This window comes from Bos mutus, chromosome 12 (assembly GCF_027580195.1).
Source record: "Bos mutus isolate GX-2022 chromosome 12, NWIPB_WYAK_1.1, whole genome shotgun sequence".
NCBI classification, from domain to species: Eukaryota; Metazoa; Chordata; class Mammalia; order Artiodactyla; family Bovidae; genus Bos; species Bos mutus.
In genome coordinates, this window is record NC_091628.1 from 66684382 (window position 1) to 66697425 (window position 13044).

The 13044-nt window shown below is 33.4% G+C and overlaps 1 protein-coding gene across 3 annotated transcripts in view; it reads left to right on the plus strand.

The window, feature by feature from the left end:
• The window catches only part of GPC5 (glypican 5), a 1591779-nt gene that overhangs the window by 958466 nt on the left and 620269 nt on the right, over nucleotides 1-13044 (plus strand). The gene's annotated exons all lie outside the window — the stretch shown is intronic.

The following is a 13044-nucleotide window of genomic DNA, read 5'->3' on the forward strand; positions in this document are numbered from 1 at the left end:
GGATGGCAAATTACACTCTTAGGCTACAGCACTATAAAAGTTATATCTCATCACCTTTGCCACATCCTGTTACACAGAAGCAAGCCATAGGTCTGTTCACACTCCAGGGGAGAGATTACATGAGGCAGGGATCATGGAGGCCCTCTTAGCATCTGTCCACCACAGTGGGCCCAGAGCTGTGCTAGCGCTTAATAGGTACTGAAATAATAGCCTCCCAGTGAATGATTTATTCAATGAAAAAATGGTTTACATGGATGCTTGATTACAGAAATATGAGAAAACCCCTTCCTCTAAGCATAAGACAATGAATTTGTGTCACCATGTTCATGTTTTTTCTTCTGATTGATCCTTTCCTTTCTTACTCCCCATTGTTATATCAGTTTTCAAAATATTGTTAGAAGATGTGGCCAGTTAAGCTAAAATATAGGGAATCAGAAAAAGTACTTCTGGTATTTTTAAAGTATGCATGTGATGTGCCCTGCATTTGTTTTTCTTGTATTTTGAATCTGCATCATGCTGATATGTATCCAGAGCAAGGTGAGCATTGCTGTAGCTATGTATAAAATCTCCTACTTAAATGATTTGCATCCTAGATTTTCCTCAACCTCTTGAATTATGACTTTAACGGTATACTCTAAAACTACTTCATGTACTGAAATTGACTTCATTGAATTTTATGACAGGAAACAATTTTGACTTCCAATGAAAAGATTAATATCATCTTTGCAAATTTTGTCTAAACGTTGTCAGTCAGAATTGCAGAGTGATTCTATCTCCTATCAGACATCTGAACATTTCTTTCATCCATGTTTTTGATTCCTCTAAAGTAATAGATGAAGGGCCAAATTAAGCTGAAGAGGTGGTTACATAAATATACTTAATGGTTCTTGCCATATATACAGTCCCTAATATTACAGAACAATATTCCTGGAGCATGCATCCACTGTTTCTAAGGATAAATAAACTCTTTTCAAAAGTGTATTGTATGTGGGTTAATGTCTATAAAGGTTAAAAACATCAAACTCGGAAATATCATGACCTGACATTAATGACCCAATAATAGGTTGACATTTGCAATTCTTCTTGGGGGGTAATAGCCCACCATATGCAAAGATCAGCTTCTGCATTTAGCTGCTATCTCAGAGGGGGGGAAAAAATCACTATGAGTAATAATAGTACAAGGGAGGTTAATAACAGGTACAGGCCTAGTATAGCTTTTATCAGTCTGTTTAGAAAATGAACTGAGAATTGCTGTCAACTCAATTGGGAAGGGGAAGGGAAGAATGGATCCATATGGGAGGCATCACTCAGCTTCCAGTGTGTGTGTGAAGGTTGTTTGCAAGGTTACCCTTGCTGATGCAACATAAAGCTGAAATTTGCATGTCAAAGCTTTGTTCCTTTTGTAACACCATGCCACACAAATCACTGGCCCTGGGGTTTAAATTTCACAGATGTCTAAGCTCATTTAAAAATTAAAGTGCAATAATTTGTGATCCACAGTGCACCTAATCATTCTACTTTTCTTCAGAATGTTTTGTTTAGCCATTATGCTTCGTTTTACCCTCTAAAATCGCAATTTTTCATAGGTTATCTTGGTTTTTCCTTTGAAAGCTAATGTATTCTCTGACAAGAAAATTTTTCTTTGCTGCTGTTGTATTAGTAGTACCGTTAAAAGATTCAAATCCCCACAATATTGATCCGTATTTAAAAATCAGAACCAGAAATAATTCAGCATTAAGCTGACCATTATATTTTCCTGAGTTCTTAGGAAAAAACAGTACTCATGCGTGCTAGATATCTGTCCTTGTTTTTATTATTTCAGTTACCTTCCAGGTTTCAGAACACATTGCAAGGAATGTTTGCACTATTTTTTGCTCTATGAATTATTTCATCAGAATTAGTGGCTTTGGGTTACTAGAAAATATCCCAAGATGCGGCGAGCCAGTAGACTTACAGTGACTCACTATAGGTTATGTTTATTACCATGGCCATAAATTAACATCTTTTTTCAGAATTGAAAGCATTATGTGATAAACATTTTAGTGTAAAGGTCACAGAAAATTACAAATGATGAAGGAAGTAGAATTTTACTCATTCAGACTAAGATGTATATTTGCAGCTTCATTTTGGTACAGTGTAAGTATGAAGAGTAAACACAACTTTTGGTCCTTTTTTTTTTTTTTTTTACTTTATAGGAAATGCTAAAGCAACATTCTGTGGCTTACAACATGGGGATTAGTTTCAATTACGCCTGATTGATTCACTCTTTCAACTTTTGCCCTTTTCCTTATTATTATTAAAATAAATAACAGAAATAATTTCACAACTCTTTTTCATTTTACCCAACTCTTGATTTTTTTCAAGGGTGTGGAGAACAGACATGCACCATGGGTCTGGAAACACTTAACAGCTTTAGTGTCCTTGGGCAACAAAGAGGAAGGCAAAGTCAGTGATTGCAATGAGATTTCATGGGAAACACAGAAATGAATTTTAAGTTGCATCGCAGGTCAAATTAATCATTTTATGTTTATTCTAAAGAAACAAGAAAAAGATTTGGATAATTTTATAAGAAATACAATTGTATTTTTATTTGGTGCCTAATAACAGCTAGGGCTTATGTTCAAGAATGATCAAACATTAGGATGGCATATGATCAGTAAAAGCAAAGATTATACATCACTTATTATTTTGCCTGAATGCTGAAAATACGTCTCCAAGTTCCAGAATACATGTAAATTAATGATTCATTGTTCCCTGTTGCTAATAATACTTAGTAAGACATGTTGAGAATACATTAAAATTCAATGTGTAGATTTTAGTTTTAGTTTTTTATGGCAGCTAACTTGGCTATTGTAAAATTAAATGGTCAAAAATTTTTATGTTCAAAAACTGAGATAGAAAATTTGGATCATAAAAATGGCATTGCAGACCAATTTTCTCAAATTCTCTTTATGAGAAGTATCCATTTAAAAGGTAATCCATGAACAACTGATACACAAATAATATGGATATTAGAGGGTTATACTGTGAACCCTGGCTTGATGGTTTTTAGACACAAGAAAAATAGTCACGTATTTGTAGTATGTCTCTAAATACTATTTGATTAAAACTAGTAACATCCAGCATAAACAGATGAATCCTAAGTAAAAATAAGTTTTTATTTTAGAAAGAAACTAGAATTTCAGAATACATCTATCTAGTTTGAGCCAAAGATCCTATTGCTTTAAAAAAAAAAGGGCAAATGCAAATATTACACTTTTATTTTTTAAAGTATAAAAGTATTACTACTTTGTAAAGTACTATGCCTTCTGCAAATAAAGATGCTTTCACTTATTTTCCAATTTGGGTGTCTTTTATTAGTTTTTCTTGTTTAATTACTCTAGATAGGACTTCAAGTAAAGTGTTGCATATTGGTGGTAAAAGTGAGAATCTTTCTTGTTCCTAATCTTAGAAACTGAGCTTTCAGTCCTTCACCACTGGGTATGCTGTGAGGTTTTGTCATGAATGGTTACTGAATTTTGTTAACCACCTTTTCTGAATCTGATAAGATGATCATATTTATTGTTTCCTTTGTTCTGTAAATATGGTGTACTACATTGGTTAATTTTCTAATTTTAAATAGAAATATTCTTGCATTCCTGGGATAAATCCCACTTGGTCATAGTGTATGATCCATTAAATGTGCTGCTAGATTTGGTTTTCTAGTGTTAAAAGACGCTTACTCCTTGGAAGGAAAGTTATGACCAACCTACACAGCATATTCAAAAGCAGAGACATTACTTTGCCAACAAAGGTCCGTCTAGTCAAGGCTATGGTTTTTCCTGTGGTCATGTATGGATGTGACAGTTGGACTGTGAAGAAGGCTGAACGCCGAAGAATTGATGCTTTTGAACTGTGGTGTTGGAGAAGACTCCTGAGAGTCCCTTGGACTGCAAGGAGATCCAACCAGTCCATTCTGAAGGAGATCAGTCCTGGGATTTCTTTGGAAGGAATGATGCTAAAGCTGAAACTCCAGTACTTTGGCCACCTCATGCGAAGAGCTGACTCATTGGAAAAGACTCTGATGCTGGGAGGGATTGGGGGCAAAAGGAGAAGGGGACAACAGAGGATGAGATGGCTGGATGGCATTACCGACTCGATGGACATGAGTCTGGGTGAAGTCCGGGAGTTGGTGATGGACAGGGAGGCCTGGCGTGCTGTGATTCATGGGGTCGCAAAGAGTCCGACACCACTGAGCGACTGAACTGAACTGAACAGTTTTGTATCTGTATTCAGAAAAAGTACTGGTCTGTAGTTTTTGGTTTTCTTGTGGTATTTATATTGACTTTGATTATCTGGGTGATTCTGGCCTGATTGATTATCATAGGCAGTGTTTCCTCTCATTTTTTTTTGAGAAGTCTGAGTTGAGAAGAGTTAGTTTTAATTATTTAAAAAGTTTGGTAGAATTCGCCAGTGAAGCCATCTAGTCTTGGATTTACTTGTCAGTAGGTTTTTAATTATTTATTCAGCCTCTTTATTTGTTATAGGTCCACACAGTGTCTGTTTTTTGGGGGAGGGTCAGGTGAGACAAAGCTAGTGATTTGTATGTTTCTAAGAATTTATCCATTTTTGTCTAGATCTAACATCCTGTCAGTATGATTGTTCATAGCATTTTCTTAAAATCCTGTTTCTATAAAGCTGATAGCATGCCCCACTTTTATTGTTTATTTTAGTTGTGTCTTTCCTTACTCACCTAACTAAAGGTTCCTTAACTTTGTTGATTCTTTCAAAGAACCAATACTGGTTTTGTTATATGTTCTCTCTCTCCTAAGCTTAGCTCCTTTCTTCTGCTAACTCTGGGTTTAGTCTGCTCTTCTAGTTCCTTAAGATGTAAATTTGGGTCATTGGTTTGAGGTCTGTCTTTTTTAATGTAGCTGTTGACAATTGTACATTTCCCTTTGAGCACTTAGTTTGTGGCATTCCATAAGTTTTGGTATGCTGTGTTTGTTTTCGTTCATCTCAAAGTATTTTTTAATTTTCCTAATTATTTATTCTTTGACATTATTGTGAGCCGAATTGGATTTCTCCAAAATTTGCATGTCGAAGTCCTAACTCTAGAACTCTATGATGTTACTGTTGGGAGATAAGGCCTTTGAAGAGGTAGATTAAGGTAAAATGAGATCATTTGGATGGTCTGTAATCCAGTGTGACTTGTACTCTTATGAGAAGATATTAGGACACCAACACATGGGAGGAATATCTTGTGCAGACTGAAGATGGCTGTTTCCAAGGCAAAGAGAGTCCTTCAAAAGAAACTCTAGCCTCCAAGAGTATGAGAAGGCAATTTATTTAAGCTTCTCAGCCTGCAGTACTTTGTTATGGAATCCCTAACAATCTACTACAGACCCATTGTCTGTTTAAGAGTGTACTGTTCAGTTTCCACATATCTTTCTTTGAGTTATCTAGTTTTCTTTCAGTTATTGCTTCAGTTCATTATGGTCAGAGGAGATACTTTGTATAAATTCAATCTTGCTTATTTTTTTTCTAGTTGATTATATTTTTTTCTTATCTTTTTAACTTGGATAAATCTCTTAAATATAATATCACTTGCTCCAAAGAAACTTTTACTAGATATCCAGCAATTTCTTCAACTTCAAGACCATTTTAGTCTTTGCTAATTTCAAGGAAAGTGAAGTTAAGTACTTTTACTTTGAAATTGTGTATAATGTGATTGATTTTTAAATTATTTTTATCTGATTACATGCATAAAAAGTAGTCTGTAATGTTTGCCAAATTTTAATGGCTATTTCTAGGTAGAATTTTAAATGACTATTTGCTTTCTTCTTTCACTGTTTTTTATTTCTGAAATTTTAGACATATAGCATGTATTTTTAAAAAACTATTAAATAGCTTAAAAATTGCATCAGTTTTCAGTCTTTATGTAATTGTATGGGAGCATACCTTTGCCATATATATATATATATATTAATATTAACTCTTGATTGGAGTAAGTGATGTTTTGTTGTCCTCATTTATATTTCTCTTTTAGCTAGATTGGATATTTTCTCATTATTCTTAACCATTTCTTGCTGGTAAATACACTCTATTTCAATTCTTCTACATTGTTTTGTTGGCATCTTTAGCATGAAGATAGTTTTAAAGACTGTCTTTCAATTAATTATGCTATTCTTTTTTAAAAAGTATCAATCTTATTTAAATGCTAGAGTTGTTTTATAGCCTCACATATGGTCCATTCTGGAGAATGTTCCCTATACACTTGAGAAATGCTCACTCTGTTGTGTGGAGTGTTCTGTATGTGTCAGGTATAGTTTGTTTATGGTGTTTTTTAAGCCATTTGCTTCCTTATTTGCTCTTCTGTCTAGCTGGTTTATCCACTGGAGTCTCCAATTAATATTGTAAAGCTTTTTATATTATCTTTAAATTTCATCAAAGTGTGCCTTATATTTTGAGGCTCTGTTATTTCCTGTATATAGGTTTTAATTGTTTTATATTCTTTTTTTTTCTTTTTAAACTTTACATAATTGTATTAGTTTTGCCAAATATCAAAATGAATCCACCACAGGTATACATGTGTTCCCCATCCTGAACCCTCCTCCCTCCCCGTACCATCCCTCTGGGTCGTCCCAGTGCACTAGCCCCAAGCATCCAGTATCGTGCATCGAACCTGGACTGGCAGCTCATTTCTTACATGATATTTTACATGTTTCAATGTCATTCTCCCAAATCTTCCCACCCTCTCCCTCTCCCACAGAGTCCATAAGACTGTTCTATACATCAGTGTCTCTTTTGCTGTCTCGTACACCGGGTTATTGTTACCATCTTTCTAAATTCCATATATATGCGTTAGTATACTGTATTGATGTTTTTCCTTCTGGCTTACTTCACTCTGTATAATAGGCTCCAGTTTCATCCACCTCATTAGAACTGATTCAAATGTATTCTTTTTAATGGCTGAGTAATACTCCATTGTGTATATGTACCACTGCTTTCTTATCCATTCATCTGCTGATGGACATCTAGGTTGCTTCCATGTCCTGGCTATTATAAACAGTGCTGCGATGAACATTGGGGTACACGTGTCTCTTTCCCTTCTGGTTTCCTCAGTGTGTATGCCCAGCAGTGGGATTGCTGGATGATGAATTACTACTTTAAACATCCTACTGCCTTCTGGTCTCCATAGTTTCTGATGATAAATTAACTGTTATTATTCAAAGTCCCTTGTTCATGGTGAGTCACTTCTTTCTTGGTACTGTTGAGATTTTTCTCTTGTTATTTGGCTTCTAGAAGTTTGATTATGCACTTGACCTTGAACAACTCGGTGTTTAGGGGTGCCAAATCTCTATACCATGGAAAAAATAAGCATATAACTACAGTCAGCCCTTTGTATCCACGGTTTCACATCCATGGATTCAAACAAATATGGGTCATGTAGTGCTATAGAATGTATTTATTGAAAAAAATCCACATACAAGTGGACTCAGGCAGTCCAAACCCATGTTGTTCAAGGCTTAGCCATAATATGTCTAAGTGTATATCTCTGAGTGTTTGATGTTTTTCATAACATTTGCAAGGTTTTTAGTCATTATTTCTTCAAACATACTTCTTTGTAAAAAAAAAAAAAAACATAGAAATGAAGGCCATAATTATATGAATTAGCTCTGAGAACACTTTATTACATATGCCATAATGTTTTTTATTGATAATAACTCTCATATCAACTAAGAATTTTTACTGTATATCAGAAACTATTAATTGCCTTTCATAGTATCCCAAAATAATCAGTGAATCCATGAGGATTATGATACTTCACAATTAGCTCTTCTCATTTTAGATTTTATCAACTTAAAAACAAGGTGGATATGCCAATATCGGAAGCATCACCGTCACTTTTCCCATAGCATTAATATTTTTAGAAAAGCAGTAAAATATGCTTTTCTGGATACTTGTTTCCTAAAGTTCAAAAGCTGCCTAAAGATTCCCTGAAAGACTTCTCAAAGCAACTTATAAATTATCCCTTTAACATTTTTCTTTGGAATTTTATTACCATGAGTCTTATATTTGTTTAAAATGGTTGCAAAAGAAATTCAGAAATTGGAAGCTAGATGGAAAATGCACATATTGTTTACACACATTCTATGGTATAGAATCATATTAAATACTTCTTAAAGTAGCAGTTAGGGGATATGTGTCTTATAAAACTGAAAAATTATACAAATTTAAGGTAATATTAATTTTGAAGTATTTAACATAAAACAGTGTCAACGTGTTGTTATAAAACTTTGAAGTGCTATCATAAAACACAAATTTATGAAACATGAAACTTTCATAAATTTGAGGCTACAAGTATGTGTTAATTGGTAGATTATTATGCAACTTGTTTGCCCATTGCTATAAAAATACAGCCAATATACTTGGTGAACAATCTAAGCCTGTATTGTAAAATAGCTTGTATGAGGTGTAATGGATTTGAATTACGTTATTTTGATTCTCACAGCACTTTTCCATGAATGTGAATTATAAGCAATTTGACGGATCCCTTAAATTTTGCATATTTGCTGATTAAAACAAATTCTAGCAAAATTTTTGGTTAATATAAAAAATTGAAATAAACTGTGAATCTGAAATTCAAAATCTCTTAAATTTAGACAATGACAATATCATTACATTTTGTTTCCTAGCTCTTAAAATATCATACAATATTGTTTTCCTTGTCCCAAGTTTTATGACAAAAAAATCCTTGTATTAGAGGCCATAGTTTGGAACTTCAAAGCATTCCATATGATAATCCATGGGTTATCTTAATTTCTGGAGGAATGAAAATTTCTTGACAGGAACCAATATACTTAGTGAATAAGTCTTGATTCATTAAATATTTGAAAAAAGCTGAAACAGTAATATGATTATCCTACCTCCAAAAGAAGTGGCTATGAATAATGACTGTAAATAACATTCAGAATTATAAATGTTAATTTCCAATACTAAAATTTCCTTTTAAATTAAAATACTAAAATATCAGAAAAATCTTGCCAGCTATAGCTCATTCCTTTTATGACAAAATTACTTTTTTAGAGTAAAAACAAAATATTTAATAAATACAGCATAAATTGTTATGAAATAGAGATTTTGTCTGTTTTCTGAAGATGATCTCTGACCGTACCTGATTATTTCTGAATCCTGAAAAAAGTGAAGGGATTACTATTTCTGAATCCTGGGGGGAAAAAAGTGAAGAGAAAACTATTCTAATTAAAAAATATAAGTAACCATTTGTGTTTTCATTTTTAATAAATAAAATTATGTGCACATTTAACTTACTAGGAAATCATTAGTAACGACTTTTCCAGTGGGTTTTATTGAAGAATATGATTCTTTTATCTAAGTATTGCATACTTTGTAGAAATGTCCAAGATGTTACTATATGGCTATGTTGCATCATTTGTATTATTTGCAAATTATATAGTCAGCCTGAGGCTTGTGAAAACTGGCCTGTGAAATTTACATTCTGTAAGGAGTGTTCCTCACTTAATTTGCCCACCCTGGAACTGGATTTTATAATGTGAGAACTGATTGTAACAATACCTAGAAGGGTTGTTTTTTTAATCAAATTCTTTCTGAAAAGAATTAATTAATCCCTGATGAAGCAATGAAACTACATTCAATTGAAGTTGAAATCACATAAAGCTGAAATTTCTAAGTCTTTCCTAAAGACAGGTTTTCTGGAAGCACACTGCTTACTTGCAGAGGAAGTGGATAACAGTCTAGAACACTGTTTTGAGGGGACACAGGACAATAGTGGGGAAATGGGACTACATACAAAGTGCAATGTGATTATACTAAAGACCTATCCCCACAACAGGCTGCACCCTTTTCCCTGATTTTCTTTAACTCCTTCAGAGAGTTGGGTTTTCTCTTCTTTATTCTCACTGTTTAATACCTAAAGCAGTGGTTCTCAAACTTCAGCTTCAGTAGACTCACTTGAAGGATCTACTGACAGATAAAATTTGCATCAAGAGTAACCTCTTGATGTAAAGTCTCTGCAATTGGTAAAAATAGATTCTTAACTAATAGGGTTGCCATTGCAGTTTATACAGCAATAAAGACAGAATATCTGCTAATCCCCTATTGAAGCAGGATAGTAATGTACTAGTACATAAGAAAAGGGAGGGAGTACACTAAAAACAAAAATATCCACTTAATAAAATCAGCGTATCTGGAAATAAAACCCCTTTTAATCTTATTCTGGAGGAACTATTGGAACTCGGGACAGTACAGGTTCTTCTGTACATAACAAGTTGAATATAACTTCAGTTTTCTCGAGGTGGAAGACCATGTAGTCATCTTCTAGTCAGGAGTCAAGAAGAGGTTTAAAGGGCTTGGAAAGATGAAGACTTCAGAATTCCTATTGTTGGAAATGGGAGAATGGGCTGTGCCAAGATATGTTAAAAGGATTTCTGAGAGTCTAGTTAAATGTGTAATTATGCATAGATAGACACTCAAATATATTAAAACATAGTAGCAAGATGATAGTTTGAAAGCTTGTTGCCTGCAAAATTCCAATTCTGCACTAATTTTGTGACATAGTACATACTGCCTCACCTATTCATTAGTCTATTCATTTTCAGTGAGCATTATACATTTTCTATTATCATGTTGTTAAGGATTATATAAAAAAGGCCACAACTCTAAAGAATTTTATAAATTGTAAAGTTAGAAGTCTAAGATTTTATTTATTTGACTGATGTGATTATATTTTAAATTCCTCTTGTCATGCAGTTGAATATATATAATAATATAGTGGAGCAAATCTATCATGCAGAGATATACATGAATTATGTATGCAAATATTCATAGGTACATAATTTTATATAATGTAGATATAAGTTTGTGATATAATACCTTTATTACATGGGCATAGATATAGTATGTTTTTATATATAGATATGAATTTTCATATGTAGATATATATGAATAAATATGAATTTTGGCCTCTAGACACTAAATATCCCACACATTAGTTTAAAACATTGTAAGTACAATGTTTATACTAATCTTCTGCATTTTAATGTTGCACTTAATATTTGTTTTTTCTGTTATGTTGTTTGAGGACTGTTAGGTAAGATAATGCCCGTGGGGAAAAGAAGAAAGTAGCGCATAGATTTTTTTAAGTGCTTCTATGTTCATGAATTAAATGATCTCAGTATAATTAGTATAAAGGAAATTGTGAAATTGAATGGTGCCCTTGGACATAACCCAAATGCAAACCTCATTTTGTTGCAGTAGTTTTCTTTAAAGGAAAGAAGGTAACAAACAAGAACTCAAAAGATTCATATTTTAAATGGAGTACTGCATGTATATTCTTTATACCTTTTGTATAAGTAGTCTGGACTATCTATTTCTATAGAAATAATTAAATTGACATGAGAAAATCTTTTTTTTAATGCTTATAATTATGTCTGTCATGTTTTCTAGAATAGTTATAAGTACATTATCTTGTCAGCATTTTATGATAAGTTTTGGCCAACCATGTATTTATGCTGAATAACATTACCTGGACTATTCTCTTTTTTAAAATCAAAACATCTTTTTATTCCCTGAAGAATGACTCACAGCCTTTTAGAAAAAAAAAAAAAAACTACTTAAAATCTCAAACTCATGTCTTTCAGTTTGCTCTCTTGCAATAAAACCTTCCCCCCTCCTGTTACTCTTAGGAGAGGATCAAAGTACTGAAGAGAAGGCTGGTCTTCATTACTATTGCTCTACTCATTAAAAAAAATTTTTTTTCATTTTCAAAACCATTTCTGTGATGCATAATTACTTTTCCACTTATGATCTAGACTCACTTTCATCTTTTCCCTTTGTAACCAATTCCTCTCTTTTTCCCCTTCATTATTATTTTTTCTTTGGTTTCTTTACTACAACTTTGAAGTATACAGAGTACTACAGGTCTTATAGACGAGATAGAACTATCCAGTACAGAGCTGTGGGGGTTTAGGGGCAACAGTGGTTGGGATCATGTTTGGTCAGTTTTAAGAAAGACAAACAACATCATGCCAGAGTCTTAGTAACAGTACAAAGGATGCCTGAGCATTAATCTGTTAAACAAGGTGTCACACTGACTCATAAGGTTCAATGTTCAGAAATTACAAGCAGGTGCAGAATATCTAGTTCTAAAAGACTACAAACTCAAAGAATTCAAGCATGCAGGGTAGGAATGAGCAGATATTAGGATTCCAAACAGAAAGATCAGCACTTGAAGACTATTAGGACTATTAATGCAAATTTAAGAAAGATGAATCCAGATGGCCAGGTAGAATTGCTATCACAGAAACAGACCATTAGAGACAAATAACAAGGGAGAAGGAATGGAAAGTGTTCACTTGGCCATCTACTTCGAATTTAAATTGTCCCTTGGAATCTAGATTCTGAAAGTAATAAAGAAGTAGACATTCTTACTACCTTTATGCTAATTCTAGTGTGTATTGTAAAGAAATTTAGCTCCTATAGATTCTTTCTTTGAATGGCCAGAGGTACTTTAATTTTTCAAACATATATCTTAAATGTGTACATTTAAGCTTATAATTTTTCAAACTTATAAATATTACTTTAAATACATTTTTAAAAAGATTATACATTTGAGTTGTTTAGTTGCTCAGTTGTGTCCAACTCTTTGTGACCCCATGGAGGTCACATGTCCCTGGTGGACAGAGGAGTCCACCAGGCTCCTCTGTCCATGAAATTCTCCAGGCAAGAATACTGGGGTGGATTGCTATTCCCTTCTCTAGAGGATCTTCCCAATCTAGGGATTGAAACCAGGTCTTCGGCATTGCTGGCAGATTCTTTACCATCTGAGCCACCAGTTAAGCCACTAAACTTACACTCAAATGAATTCATTGTGAGATATGAGTCATGATCTTAGAAATTAATTCTCAGTAGTTGAGATCCATTTTAATACACCTTAGAAAGGATGTGAGGTGAATATAGTCATAATCATTATCTCGAATATGTCTAAAAATTTATTTCCAAATATTAAAAAAGTGATTGGATTGT